This window comes from Nicotiana sylvestris, chromosome 3 (genome assembly GCF_000393655.2).
Source record: "Nicotiana sylvestris chromosome 3, ASM39365v2, whole genome shotgun sequence".
Classification (NCBI taxonomy): Eukaryota; Viridiplantae; Streptophyta; class Magnoliopsida; order Solanales; family Solanaceae; genus Nicotiana; species Nicotiana sylvestris.
In genome coordinates this window covers 217961208-217974411 of record NC_091059.1, presented here as the reverse complement: position 1 = coordinate 217974411, position 13204 = coordinate 217961208, and positions in this window count along the sequence as shown.

The window sequence follows — 13204 nt, the reverse complement described above, 5'->3', positions numbered from 1 at the left end:
CGAGATATGATTTCCAGATTCTAAACAAACTGACCACACAAACCTATGAAACCAAGAACAAATTTACCAACATTCTGAAAAACAAAACAACGAACAGAAGATAGTTTATGCCAGAAGATTGGTCGAGTTTTCAATTGAAATCGACCAGAGAAAAGAAAAAGAGATGAGGAAAGACGAACATCAAAATAATACCAATTAAACTATAAATATAGAAAATAGGACAGAAGAACTCATCGGTCAGTAGTAACTGAAGAAAACTTTCGAATATTCAATTTTTAAACCAAATTTTGACTTTAACTGTGTTCTTATCAAGAATACATAGACAAAGTCAAAATTAGCTTAAATGTTCGACGAATCTTGACTTTGCAGTTTTAGGTTTGAAGCTTAGATTCATTATTCGACAAGTTCTGGTTTGATTCGAAGGTAACAGATCGTGGATTAGGGAAGATGGGGTTGTGGTGGTCAAGGGTATTAGTTTGGGGTTGATTGGAGGTGGCGCCGCCACCGGAAGGTGAGCGTAAATGGTGGCGGCTACTAGGGTTCATAGCCTAAAATCAAGATTCGAACCGTTTTAAGGGTGTTCGAAGGAAACTAACTATGGATTATGAAAGAGGAGATCAAGGGGGGTCTGGGGTGTGAGTTTGGTGGCAAACGGAGCCGGCGCCGCCAGTGACAACCGGTGGAAATTAGGGCGGCGAGTTTCTAGGGTTTGGGGAATTTGAGAGAGATGAGGGTGACTGAGGGGGTAGGGTCTGTTTGGACAAATATATACTGGAGTGAAATTGGATCCAGGCCGTTCGATCAAACGAGATCAACGGCTTGGATCATCTGACTAATTGGGACGACGTCGTTTGATTGATTTAAAGACCGGATTGGTCTCAGATAAAATAGGTCGGGGTCGGGTAACGGGCAAGGCTTTGGGCCGTTCGATCAAATGAAATTGATGGCCCTGATCAAAACGTGTCCAAACGACGTCGTTTGGTTCTGGTAGGGGTGGACCGGGTAGGAATGGGTTGGGCTGGACTGGGGATCAGGTATGACTGGGTAATTGTTTGGGCTTGGGATCTTTTGGCCCATATTTGATCTCCTCTATTTTATTAACTCTTTTTTCTTTTCTTTTCTTCTTTTTCTTTCAAAAATTTAAAACTAAAATCCTAATTAAATTATAAAACACCAAATTAACTTAAAAATACTAATTAACTCTAACTAATAATTATCACAAATAATTAAATGCCAAATTAAAAGAAAATCACACAATTTGACTAAAATTACAAAAATATGTTATTATTTTTTGAATTTTCATTTTTGTAAAACACCTAATTATTAATTAATTCCAAAAAATATAAAAATCAAATCTTAAATGCAAATGCTATATTTTTGTATTTTTAATGCATTAATAAAATTAAACATGCACACAAATATATGCGAACAATCAGGAAAATCACACAATAATTCCTAAAATAACGCATAATTAAAGACAAAACCTAATTTTGGGAATTATTTTGGAGTAATTCGTATGAGGCAAAAATCACGTGCTCACAGCTATCCCTCTTTGTCCGGAAACACGAAGAGTTTTCGTGCAAAGATAAAGTGAGCGTATATGAGCGATTTTTGCTTGTTCGAACACTTCGTGGGAAGCATTTTTTGAAAGGTTTGACCGAACCTATGCTTCAAAGGTTTCCGACATATCCTTGGCTATAAAGGAATCAGGTCAATGTAGTTCGGGAAGTTTTGGTAGTTGGGACTACCATGAAGCTACGGTTTTACTGTTACTGTTGTTGTTGCTGCTGATACTGCCTACTGACCTCCTTATTACACCATGACAAAAATGAAGAGGCTAGACTAAGCTATAATCTATGCTTTACAAAGATTTATTCCCAGACTTGATTTTGTGATTGATGTTGTCTCGTTGACATGTATTTTCCTCAGAAATTCCTTTGTAGCTGACTTGAATGGTATTCTTTGAAATGCTTTTCCTTCTTCTCCAGGAGGGCACCTGATTGCTGAACCCTTTAAACGTCTTCCTTTGACTATTGTTTTCTTTCCTCTGTTCTCCAGGAGGGCTCCTGATTATTTGAAATTTGAATTGTATTCCCTTGTTCTCCAGGCGGGCTCCTGATTGCTGAGACTCGAAATGTATTCCCTTGTTCTCCAGGTGGGCTCCTGATTGTTGAAACTTGAAATGTACTCCTTTGTTCTCCAGGTGGGCACCTGATTGCTGAAATTTGAATTGTTGTTCCTTGTTCTCTAGGTGGACGCCTGATTACTGAATCTTCAACTACTTTTCCTTGTTCTCCAGGTGGACGCCTGATTGCTAATACTTTAACTGTTGTTCCTTGTTCTCCAGGTGGACGCCTGACTGCTGATACTTCAACTGTTCTTCCTTGTTCTCCAAGTAGATGCCTGATTGCTGATACTTCAACTGTTCTTCCTTGTTCTCATGGTTTCTACCCATATTATCCCACAGATATGTAACTACCCACCCCTTTTCACTAATCACCCAAATATTCATTTACAAATAATTATTACAAACCAGATGAATGAATTACATAAATAGCTAAAAGAAAAAGAAGAAGTTACACTATAGGGAGCCTGACACAGGCCCAAATGATTTTCCCAAGCCTCCAATAAACACAAATGCCAAATTCCATAAACAATATCATTGTCTAGGTGTGTCAGAGTTCCCTAAGGATCTCAAGGATCTCGGGCAGTGCTCACACCTAGACTTTATAATTAGAACTGAGTAAGTACAGTGTAAAAGAGCCAACTCCAGTGCATCAAAGTTCAGAGGGATCTCATAGGGATCCCAATGCAGTCACACACTGGAGGGGCAGAACTTAAGGACCTAGGAGTAGAGTGGGGTTCTTAACATAGTTTTGAAAAGGTTTTGACAAGAAGAAAAGTACTAGATTGAATCAATAAGTAAAGAAGTTTTATGAAAATAAGGACTGATCAGTAGTAAAACAATTTGAAAACAATGTGAACATTTTTAAAGAAAATCAACAAGCAAACAGGCTGGCTACAGAGCAAACAGGTCCAGCATCTCTTAACAACAGAATTCACACAGGGGTAGTGGAAATTGGGGACATACAGAACACATCAATGTCATAGTGAAGCACATGACAACAGGAACACAAAAGCTTTTCTAACGTTTTATAGGATTAAGGAATTAGTCATATAACTGGAAGTAGAGACATAGAGCATGAATTACAGAATAACCATGTGGAAACATATTACACTTGGACAAATTAAATATAGAAACAGAGTTACCTAGAGATATTAGGCAACTTAGCAAAACAGATTAAACCAAAACCTAAGTAAAAAGATTGATCAAAACATGTTGATATACATAGGACAACTCAGGTTGAGGCATGCTAGATAAAGCAATAGGCAGATCCTTAGACATACTAATCACAAGTTAAACAAGACAGAATTCATACATGCTAGTGATTAAGCAGTGTAGTTTAGGCATGCTAAGTGAAACAATGAATTAGACATGCTAGTTACACATTGAACAACCAAATAGTAAGTAGGAACAAAACTGGAAATCAATGAACTAAAGCAATAATAGAACACATAGGGTTTGGGACTTGAAATTGAATTAGGACATACCAGTTAAGGAGAGTAAACACATAGTATAGAGCAGGTGTAGTGCAATAACTAGCCTTGGCTTACAACCGGCTAGTTCAGTAAAAGTAGCAAGTTAACAAGAAAGAGCAGAGAGCTTTTAAGTGTAAGAGAGAGTTATTGAACTAGTGTTCGGGTGTGGAAGGGAGAATAGAAGAGAGTATATATAGTAGTTGATAGCAGAGTAAAATAAGGTAAAGGAAATCAGTCTTCAATAATTAAGGAAGCCACAGAATCAGTTAGCCACAAAATCAGCAAGTCTTCCCTTAACTAAGGGGTAATTAATCAACGGTAAAGAACAAGACATATTTAAGGAAAGAAAATCAAGTAAGACTTAGGTACAAAGTAGACAATTAGGGGTAAATACACAAGGGTTCAATTAAGGAAACAATTAGTGAAGAATCAGTAAATAACACGGTTAATCAAATAAGGTAAGAAAATTAAATAAGGTTGTAAAATATGGAAATAATCGAGAACCAGCTTATAGGTATTACCATAGCAAATCAGTGAATCAAGGACTTGAAATAACACTGACTTAAGGAAAATAACATAGGTTTCCATGAATAAGCAAATAAGCCAAGTTTAAATAGAAAGAATCGAAGGTTTGAAGGAAAGTTTTCAAATCAAATCAGGAAACAGGGAATTCAGAATCAGTCAAAGAGAGAGTTGTGAACAGAGTTAGCGTTTAGCATATAAATAAAGTAAGACATGGATAGTCAAGAGTCGACATACAACTCTAGCAAACATGAAAGTTAAATAATACTGATTCAATGAGAAAGAGGCAAGTCTTGAACAGTCAAGATGAACACAAGTACATAGAATCAGCATAAATTAGGCTAATAAACTCAGTAGAATCATATCAAGGCAAGATAGTCACAAGAAATAACAGAAACTCAAAAACGAGAACCGGTCAATCATGTTGATACATAGAATCAAACGAAAAACCCTAAAAATATTAGGGCTTTCAACATAGACGAGTTAAAGATGTTGGAAACTCATAGAATCAGTTAAAAATATGCAAGAAATAGAAGTTTAAACACAAAGAATCAGTTAAACAAGGTTTTAAAAAGAAGTTCCGAAAACCCTAGTTTTAGAAGAAGACGAAAAACACTTGAAATCACATGATTCTTGTAAAGAACCTCGAGGATAGTAAGAAATTAGGGTTTCGAAAAAACCCATATAGAGATGAAGAAACCTGTCTAGAAACTCAAAGACCGTAGCAAATATAGAATGATTTTGCTTGAAATCACACTAAAATAGCCAAGAACATGCAGGAGATGAACCCTAGATGCAAGTCGGCATGGCACTGGGCCCTTGAAGACCTTAGAGAAGGCAAGCATGGCATGAGAGAAGCCATTGGAGGCTTAAGAGACGATGCGAGGTCACCGGAGATGGCCGGAGATGGGAGGTCGGAGGTTGAAGATTAGGGTTAGGTTGAGAGTGTTTTGAGAGCAGAGAGGATTTTAGGGCGGCGGATGTAGAGAAGTGATTTGGGTTAGGGGGTCGTTTGGAATTAAAAAGGAAAGAACAAATACTGGCCGTTGATCTTTCAGATCAACGACCATGATCTAATGGGTTCTGGGTCGGGTAGGTTCATTTAGGGCCTGGGTCGAGTAATTTAGTTAAGAATTGGGTTGGGTGTTGGGTTAAAATTAGTCTAAAATTGAAATACAATTTGGCTAAGTTTTAAACAATCAATTTAACACTATATAATTTATAATAAATAATAGATAATTTCTAAAAAACAATTTCGTGTACTAAAGTGATTTAAAATAAATATTAACATTTTAAAAATATAGAAGATCATTTTATACATATAAATGTAATTATATATTAATAGGGCTAATATTGCAAAATATATACAAATTAGTTTTAAAAATGCAAATGCAATTATAAAAATGCACTAAAATTACTTAAGTACTATTTTGGCATAAATATAGGATTTAGATGGCTAAATTACCACAACAATAATTTGAAAGATAATTATTGAAAATTTTATAAGTAAAAGGGGAAGAATTAAATCATTTTAAAGCCTTTAAAATTATAGAAAAATTATAAAAATCATATGCATGCTTATATATGCATATATATGTTATTTTGAAAGTATATATGTCTATAAGAATATATAGGGAAAAATTGGGTATCAACAACATGCCAACAACCACAAACTCTACATTCATTACCAGCCGTATTCGAGGAAAAGAGTTTGGGAGCTTATCATATGGATAAATGATAGAATGAGCAACTTGACACTACTAAGTCCTACTTGGTCAAGGTTGCTAAGAAGATGAAGAAGTTTGCGGACCGTAAGCAGCGTCCCACAAACTATAGAGTTGGGGACATGGTCATGGTGAAGTTTAACCCGAGACAATTCAAGGCACTACGAGGCATGCATCAAAATCTGATTTGCAAGTATGAGGAACCATTTAATATCATTGCTAAGGTAGGCAAGATCTCATATAAGCTTGACATGCCATCGTATCTTCAGATCTACCCTGTCTTCCATGCCAGTATGCTTAAGCTACATCATAAAGACAAGGATGATCCGAGTAGGGGCCAATCAAGTCGAGTGCCTATTACTCTCACCGCCTCGCATGATCGGGAGATTGAGGCTATCGTTGATTACCAAGCCAGGAGAAAAGAAGGGCAAAAAGCCACCGCTATGTTCCTCGTCCATTGGAAGGGCTAATCACTGGACGAGGCCACGTGGGAATGTTATGAAGACTTATGGCAATTCAAAGATAAGATCCAAGAGTTTATGCAACAAAACATTGCATTGCGGTCGTCGCAACATTAGGTGGGGGGGAGTGTGATGAACCGCCATATCATTATGTCATATAGGTGCCATTTGGCATATATTAATGCCATGTGGAAGCTTACATAGGAGGAAGACTAGCATTTATGAGAAGATTCTAGAGAAGAATGGACATTTCCTTTGGAAGACCCTAGATCCCTATGGATTTTCTAAGAAAGTCCTTGGAATCTTCTAGGCACGTAGAGAATTCTAGAGAAAGTCCTTTTCTTGTAAATATTAAGGACTTGTTTAACAATTCATATTTACACACTAGCCCCTAGGAAACTAGTATATAAAGGGGGCATTCATTTGTAATTCACCAATCAAACAATTCAAGTTATCTCTAATACAAAGCTTCCTTTAACAACTCTCTTGTGTTCTTTCTAACATTCTCTTAGCGATCTTGAGTGTAATAAGGCTGACTTGGCATAGCAAGAATGTAAGTAAGTTGTGCAAGATCGTAAGCGAGTTGTCAAGTGTCACACGTGTACTTAGTTAACGACTAAGGACGTGACAACATGGTGTCTAGCCATAACTAAGTTAAAGTAAATGAATTGAAATGGAAGCACGCTGTGACCAACAAAAAAAGATAACAAATCCTTTTTTTTGGATAAGCTATTCTAACTATGTTGGCAAGGAGAAGGATTCTGAACAATCACAGATGAGGCAGGGCATATTGTTCTATCTTTAACTGTTAGTAACCTAACACTAAAGTAGGAAGTCCAAGAGAGCCTTTATACATGAGAAAAGAGAAATCAAGTAATTGCTTCTAAGTTCTAAATTAGCAGCTTCACTTTGGGAAAAATGTGCATATGAATTTGAGTTTGTAGCAACATTGGAGGCAGCAAAATGGAACTTTTCATGTAAGAGGAAAGGTAGTCGATTCCCCTCCTTATGCCATATCGAATGACAATCTCTTCTTTAGTTCTGCTCAACTTTATATTCAAAGAGCTTGTCATGGGCTGCTTTCCAGACACGCCCCATGACCCCTTGGCCGCGCCCCATGGCGGCCTAGCAAGCCTCACAATGCCTAGCGCCATGGTCGGCCCCGTGGTCTTGGTTGCACCAAGTGACAAGCGCGCATGTGCCTCTGTCGCCCCACCGATGCCTCTCGCCAGCGCCCAAGGGCTGGCCAATGACAACAGCGTCGCGCGCCCTGACAATGCCGCGTGCGCAGATCCTGATGCCTTGCCAGCGTCCAGCTGCAGGCCCATTCCAGCAGCGCCTCGCGCACAGACCCTGATGCCAAGAACCAGCGCCCAGCCTCAGGCCAGCACATCAAGTGTGTCGCGCGCCCACAGCAACGCGCGCGCAGACCCTGACCCGCAAGACAAAGATGCTGCCATCGGACTTAGTTTTACCTTGTAATAATCTAAGTCCTTTTCATTGTAATCATAGACTAGTTTTCATCATTTTCATTTCAGTGTGCTTCTACAGCTTTATTAGGGCTAGTCTTGTAATGTTGGTTTATTTTTTTTAAGCATTATTAAGGGGGACCAAACAATCAAACATTTTCAAGCAAGCATTTTCTGGTGTCTCTCCCCCTCGACACCGCATCATTGTAATCAGCATTTTCATTCATCAATAAAATCATCATCATCATTCAAAACCCAATTCTCTCTCAGCTTCCGCAATTTGCTCACGACATTGGTTTTCCCGCACGGCACTGACAATCTAGTCTAGCGTGCGGCGAGGACCTCATTGGCGGACAGCAACCGCACTGACATCGGTTGCTTAGCCTTACGTTGCCCTTCCAAAGATCATCAGGAAGGCGTTGCGTAACAGTTGGTATCAGAGCCTAGGCTCGACATCGGACGAGGGAACATTTGCCATCATCACCATTTCTGACCATGGTGAATCATGGGGAGCGTCTAGCATCCCTAGAAGAGACGGTTGACCGATTACGACCCATCGTAGAAACGGTGCCTGATCAAAGCAACAACCTAGTGCAAAGGTTGGACGACCTGGACCGCCGAATGCGGCAGGCCGAAAATGACATTGCAAACATCAGTCGTGACTCCGACGAGGACCGACAAACGGCAGCCATCGAAACTGCCAATATTCATGGCAAATTTGAGGACCTCCAACAGGAGCGTGCCGACGATTTAGCCCATCAGCAACATGAGGCAGACAGACTAACTGCCATGCAGCAAACCATAAACGACTTGACTGACAAGCTCAACGTTGTCAATGCTGCCTTACAGAGCCTACTTCGAGAAGGCGACCATCACATCAGGGGTGCAGCAAACCTCACCCCCATTCCACAAAAGCTTAAGATACCGGAGCCAAAGCCATACGACGGATCCCGGGATGCTAAAGAAGTGGAAAACTTCATCTTCGACATCGAACAATACTTCGATGCCGTGGGCCATTTGGAGGAATCCAAAAAGGTAGCGACTGCTGCCATGTATCTTCAGGGCGATGCCAAACTTTGGTGGCGGGTCAAACACGAAGCCATCAAGGCCGGTGAAGATACTCTTCAGACATGGGACGAATTGAAGGTAGCCATACGCCTGCAGTTCTTTCCCGAAAATGTGGAATACAATGCAAGGAGAAAGCTACGGGACCTCCGCCACACCAGATCAGTGAGGGAGTACGTGCGCGAATTCTCCGCACTCATGCTAAACATACGCGACATGGGGGACAAAGACAAACTCTTCGCATTCATAGAAGGTTTGAAACCTCATGCCCGTATGGAACTACAGCGACAACGGGTAGACACCCTGCCCAAGGCCATTCAAGCTGCAGAATGCCTTGGCGATTATCATTTGGGAACTCAGAACGACAGGCCCCAGCCGTCTGTCCGAGGAGGATCCAACGGGCACCATCCCAGCAATGGTGGCCCAAGCAAAAGTGGGGGAGATCGGAGTGCATCCAAAACTAAGACTCCTCCCTCCAACAGCAACAGTGCTGCATCCATCAACAACAATCAGGGGAGAAAGCCTCCTTCAGAATGCCGTCATTGCGGCGGGGCACATTGGAACAATGAATGCCCAAACATCAAGGTCAATGCTCATCAGACGGTCGAGGATGAGTTAGACACATCAGACTCATCAGACGACGACCAGGTAGGCGCCTTCAATGCAATTGTTGGCTCTATCCCACATGCCTTAGCGGGGACCAGTGCATGTCCTCCTAAGAAAACATCAGTCCCGATCACCAAGAAAGGGAAAGAAAAGATGGACGAAAGACCTCCTAAACAAGCGAGGACCCTAATGTTTGTCGAATTGAAAGTGAACAGCAAGCCCCTTCACGCCTTGATAGACACGGGTGCCACCCATAACTACTTGTCGTCAACGCAAGTAGAGCGCCTAGGTCTTGTTGTGCAAAAGAGCAAAGGTCGCGTCAAGGCTATCAACTCACCACCTCAGACATTGGGTGGAACAGCTACAAATATCCCAGTGAAACTTGGCCCATACAAAGGAAGCATCGACCTGCGCATCGCAATCATAGATGACTTCGACATCATAGTGGGTTTAGAGTTCATGAGGCAAACCAACACCATACCGGTACCATTTGCCAACATGCTCCTGATGATGGGAGAAAAAGGGGCCAAGCCCTGCACCATACCATGCTTTCCCATAAAGATGGCCGCTGAAAACATCTCGGCCATGCAGTTGGAGAAGGTAGTCGACAGACATGAACCCCTGGTTCCGACTACCCTTCGTAGCAACAATCAGCCATCATGTCATCGGCCTCAAAAGATTGGTGACGCTCATCATCGTGTGAAGACTTGTCAGCCATGCCACAAGGACAAGTCGGATCACTCATCACAGCCGGGACCCTCGCAGCCATTACATGTCCCTCAGAGACCATGGGAAAGTGTTTCCCTCAGATTCATCACGGGATTGCCCCAAGTCGGCAATCTTGCATCCATCATGGTTGTCATAGATCAGTTCTCAGACTATGCAACTTTCATAGCAGCCCCGCAAAACATCTCAGCAGAAGATACAGCTCGACTCTTCTTCTCGCACATTGTCAAACATTGGGGCCTGCCCAAGAACATTGTTAGTAGGCGCGACTCACGCTTCACTAGCAACTTTTGGACCCACCTCTTCAGGTGCTTTGGGTCAACATTGAGTCACAACACATCCATCCATCCACCATCGGATGGCCAGACAGACCGGTTCGATGACATGCTGGAGGAATATCTCCGCAACTTCGCAACCGGATCACAGAAGCATTGGGTGAAGCTCCTGGATGCTGCTCAACTGTGTTTCAATTCTCAAAAGAGCCATCATACAAACAAGAGCCCTTTTGAAATTGTTACCGGACAGCAACCGCTTCTCCCGCAAACGGTGAATGCCTCAACCATGCCGAAATCTCCTCGAGCTGCCAACTTCTCGAGCGAATGGGAGCGCAACATGGAGATAGTGCGGAGCTATCTCATCAGGGCCCAAGAGCGCGCAAAAAGGTTCACCGAACAAAAGCGTTGCTTTGCCCAACATCAACCAGGGGACAAAGTAATGCTATGTATCCCAAAGCGGTACTTGTTTGCAGAAAGGACCCATGACCCTCGCCTACAACAAAAATACATCGGGCCCCTGTCCATTAAAAAACGCATTGGGGAGTCCACATACCAGGTCAAAACTCCATCCTGGTGGAAGATCCATCCAGTCTTCCATGTCAGCCGCATGAAATCATTGCTTCGCTACAACAGCAAGCTCACAGAACAGAGGGGCGCAGACCTCCCATCCAACAACCATCAGAAACATCATCATCATCATCATCATCATAAGGCTCCGAGGACGGCGCCAACTCAAGTGGGGGAGAATGTCATGGGCTGCTTTCCAGACACGCCCTATGACCCCTTGGCTGCGCCCCATGGCGGCCTAGCAAACCTCACAATGCCTAGCGCCATGGTAGGCCCCGTGGTCTTGGCTGCGCCAAGTGACAAGCGCGCATGTGCCTCTGTCGCCCCACCGATGCCTCTCGCCAGCGCCCAAGGGCTGGCCAATGACAATAGCGCCGCGCGCCCTGACAATGTCGCGTGCACAGATCCTGATGCCTCGCCAGCGCCCAGCTGCAGGCCTATTCCAGCAGCGCCTCGCGCACAGACCCTGATGCCAAGCACCAGCGCCCAGCCTCAGGCCAGCACATCAAGTGTCGCGCGCGCCCACAGCAACGCGCGCGCAGACCCTGACCCGCAAGACAAAGATGCTGCCATCGGACTTAGTTTTACCTTGTAATAATCTAAGTCCTTTTCATTGTAATCATAGACTAGTTTTCATCATTTTCATTTCAGTGTGCTTCTACAGCTTTATTAGGGCTAGTCTTGTAATGTTGGTTTATTTTTTTTAAGCATTATTAAGGGGGACCAAACAATCAAACATTTTCAAGCAAGCATTTTCTGGTGTCTCTCCCCCTCGACACCGCATCATTGTAATCAGCATTTTCATTCATCAATAAAATCATCATCATCATTCAAAACCCAATTCTCTCTCAGCTTCCGCAATTTGCTCACGACATTGGTTTTCCCGCACGGCACTGACAATCTAGTCTAGCGTGCGGCGAGGACCTCATTGGCGGACAGCAACCGCACTGACATCGGTTGCTTAGCCTTACGTTGCCCTTCCAAAGATCATCAGGAAGGCGTTGCGTAACAAGCCTTGTGAAAAATATTCTCATGATGTTTTCTGGAAAAAAAAATAGCATCTTGAGCATATTATACTTGAGCAAGCTTGCCTTTCAAGAGAAACAAGCAGGAATTAGACATAATAATCCTATCTGGTTTTTTACTTTCAAAATCTTAAAGCACTTCATTTCAATAGCTGGTATTGCTAGAGTAACTAGGCTAACTTCGCTTCAGAAACAGGAAAATCATTGCCGTTTAAGCCATTTTTCTAAGTTAAAGAAATTGTAAACTATAACAAAGTCTAAATTTCCTAACATGTTTTACTTGAAGCACTCGTTGGAAATTCAGTGGCGGAGGCGGGATCTCTACGAAGGGGTTCAAAAATAGCTAGTGGGAATAGAACCTATGACCTTATGAAGATTTTGAACCCCCTTGACCATTAAACTACACTTTTGGGCTGTGTTATGGGGGTTCAAAACTTAATATATAGAGGTAAACAACAGATTTTGCCTTATATATACAATGTAATTTTTCGGCGAAGGGGGTTCGGGTGAACCCTTCCGCCCCCCTAAATCCGCCCCTGGTTGGAATGCCATATGTGCTGAATCGTAAAACTTCAGCTGCAATAACAAATTAACAATCACAACTCCCCCTGCCAATGATCAATTTGCAAACAAGAATTTCATTATAAAGCAGAAAGTGTAATGAATTTCACTTCAGCAAATACAAGTAACCAAAGCAAATTCAAAGGTTGTGCCAAGTGAAATGACGAAGTGACAAACAGTGCTATTATTTCGTCATCTCCAGCTTCAGTTGACATTCGTTAACTTCATTTGATAACTCTATCCAAGCTCTGAACTTGTCATTCTCATTTCATAGACTTTGTATTCTAATGAGGATGCAGAGTCCACATCAGCCCCAGTTTTGTCTATTGACAACCCCTATAACATGTAACAGACCAGCTAAGTCAAACATAATGTCACCATTATCATTATATCTACTAGGTGAGTCTAGAAGAAAATAACCAACAAGGGTTGGCGGAGTGGTAAGTACTCCTTCATCCTTAACCAGAGGTCTCGCGTTTGAGTCCGTGGGTATGGAGTCACCTTTGTTAGGGAGCGCTTTACCCCTAATGTGGGACTTCCCGGCGCGAATCTGGATTTAGTCGGGCCCCAATGTGGGTACCGGACACTGGACGGAAAACCAAA